General features: G+C 31.6%; 1 non-coding gene across 1 annotated transcript; it reads right to left on the bottom strand.

The window, feature by feature from the left end:
- Positions 1-2,427: 2,427 nt before the first annotated feature.
- Positions 2,428-2,499, bottom strand: TRNAA-CGC (transfer RNA alanine (anticodon CGC)). The gene has a single exon. It is a non-coding gene; the product is annotated as a tRNA-Ala (tRNA).
- Between the last annotated feature and the right edge of the window lie 642 nt (positions 2,500-3,141).

The raw sequence follows: 3,141 nt of genomic DNA, 5'->3' as shown, positions 1-3,141 counted from the left end.
CCAACTAGTCTTTTTTTTTTTTAATGGCAACATGAAATTATTTACCAATTTTTGGATTCTTCAGGCCTCAGTACGTACAAAATCATATTTTTTTGTCATTTAAAAACTATTCTTTTTAAAAATTACCTCTTTGATGGCAATGTATGTGTACTGAATAAAGGGAAATTTTAATGTTTCAGTAATCCATTTGAGGAGGCTTTGGATTAAATTATTCCAGACGAAAGCTAATAGAAACAAGTGAATAAAACTAATAAAACAAATTAATAATTATTATTAAAAGTAAAACAATTTCAAAGATAGATTTATACATTTTTGGGGTCCACCTGGTTGGCGAGTTGGTATAGCGCTGGCCTTCTAAGTGTGCTTAAATGCGACAGGCTCATGTCAGTAGATTTACTGGCATGTAAAAGAACTCCTGCGGGACAAAATTCCGGCACATCCGGCGACGCTGATATAACCTCTGCAGTTGCGAGCGTCGTTAAATAAACCATAACGATTTTTTTTTTTTTTACATTTTTGGCAGTAAATGGAGGCCATTTTGAGCACCGTTTGTGAACTGAAATCAACACGTGGTACAACACAACAATGATATATATTTTGATGTACCGAAGTACATATGATATTTCCATGCAGATATTCTGCGTCATCATATGATGAAAGAGTGATGGAACGGAGAAAAATTCTCTCCGGCGCCGGGATTTGAACCCGGGTTTTCAGCTCTACGTGCTGATGCTTTATCCACTAAGCCACGCCGGATACAACCCCGACGCCGGTCAGAATCGTCTCAGATTAAGCTCCATCTCTTGGGTTCCCTCTAGTGGCCGCCCTCTGCACTACGTCATAGATGTCTATGAACGCAAGACCGAAGTCCATACATGTGTTGAGGTGCACTCGAATGAGTGACTGGTTGGCCGGGATCCGACGGTATGGGCGCCGTCTTAAATCACAAAGTGATTTATTACGCATATCATATATATTTTGATGTACCGAAGTACATATGATATTTCCATGCAGATATTCTGCGTCATCATATGATGAAAGAGTGATGGAACGGAGAAAAATTCATCATACAACAATGATAATTTTGGTTTTAATGGGTTTTCTTGCTTTAAAATCTACGAATTGAATTACTATTGCAGTTATATTTCAATGGTGCATATCTTACATTGTGTCTTTTTTAAATTATAAGTTTAATGTGCAAACTTATTTATTTATTCATTTATTCATTTACTCATTTACTCACTTACTTACTTACTTACATAGTTACTTACTTACATACCTACTTACCTACCTACATACCTAACTACCTACCTATTTATTTATTTGTTTATTTATTTATTTATTTATTTATTTATTTATTTATTTATTTACTCACTCATTTATTTATTTATTTATTTATTTATTTATTTATTTATGCTGAGTAACTTACGGTGTTGGACCCCGGACTCATTTTACCGACATTATCACCTTCATCTCATTCAGACGCTAAATAACCAAAGTTGTTGATAAAGCGTCGTAACATAATCTACTAAAATAAAAAAAAACTTTAAATAATATTAATATTGTTATTCAAATGTTTTATTAGATTTTTCACTTGTGTCTATTAGCTTTTGTCTGCAATTGTTTAATCCAAAGCCTCCTCAAATTGATGTTCTGAAGCATTAAAATTTTATTTTATTCAGTACACATACTTTGCCATCAAAAGAGCTAATTTTTTACAAAAGTATAGTTTATAAATTGCAAAAAAAAAAAAAAAAATGTGATTTTGTACGTACTGAGATCTGGAGAATCCAAATGTGGAGAAATAAGTACATGGTGCTATTGAAAAAAAACAGACTCATTGGCACATCCTTTATAAATAAAAGAATAGCATTTGAAAATATGTTCAAAATATTCCTTCTTTGGTACCCTACAAATTTGTATAAACAGTTTCTTCATAAAATTAGAAATAAAAAAGTTACAAGAATTATTCCATTAATTTTACTCGCCGTGTATATCTTACATTAATGATAAACAAATTTTGTTGTAAAAACATTTTTCCATTACAATTCCCAGTTTTCCAGGAATGGTTGGTATTTAAATTCAAGTTTCTACTTACATAAAACTACTTGAATCTTTGAGGAGTAAAATTAAATACTTCAATCCTACACCTCATTGATATCAGTAATATAATATAGGTAACTCGTAAGAATAAAACGTGTTACTTTCTCATCTAAAGCACTAGAAAAGAAATGCAACTCAATGTAATGCTCTGTAAAGAAATTCGTCATGAATAGCAGCTATTTAATGTACGTTATTTTCTTTCTTCAATTTTGACTTCACACTTTTCAAGAGATACTGTAATTTTTATAGGCCTACATGCTGTATTTGAAACTGTGCATAACAGAGCTTACAATGAAATCAAAATTAAGCGGATAAAAATTTTTATGGAGATGCCGGGGATTGAACCCGGGACTTCTCACATGCGAAGCGAGCGCTCTACCACTGAGCTACATCCCCTAGTGCTAGTAAGTTCTCTTGAGGTAATACTTATTAATGTGATTACGTCCAAACCATGGATTAAAGTTTTATTATTATTATTATTATTATTATTATTATTATTATTATTATTATTATTATTATTATTATTATTATTATTCAGAAGGGCATTCAGGAAACAAGGATGATCAGTAGATCATATAATAGACGTTCCCTAGGCTGGTGGCTTTTATATGACTAACATTAGAGGTGGATGAGGTCATTTTTTACACCACCAATAAAATGTCGTACAATACTAAGCTTGTTATGTCGGATTATTTCGTACTTATAAGTACTTTTTAACACTTGATATTATTGAAAATAATCGTTGGATATACATGGAAAGGAATATTACAAACACGATATACATCTCACATGATGAAATTACAGGAAAGGTACTGTAACTGATGTAACATGCATTATAAGCACTGAACAGACAAGAACTTTGCCACATTCAAATATAAAACAGAAATAATTCTCCATAAAATTTATGACTGGTTTACAACCAATAAACTAGCATTAAACATTAATAAAACTAACATAATCCAACTTAAAGCCACTTCAAATTTAATCTCTGAAACATTGGACACAACTATCAACAATATACCTCTACTAGAAACATCA

The sequence above is a fragment of the Periplaneta americana genome, chromosome 3 (genome assembly GCF_040183065.1).
Source record: "Periplaneta americana isolate PAMFEO1 chromosome 3, P.americana_PAMFEO1_priV1, whole genome shotgun sequence".
Classification (NCBI taxonomy): domain Eukaryota; kingdom Metazoa; phylum Arthropoda; class Insecta; order Blattodea; family Blattidae; genus Periplaneta; species Periplaneta americana.
Note: the sequence above shows the minus strand (reverse complement) of the source record. Positions and strands in the feature narration are given on the sequence as shown.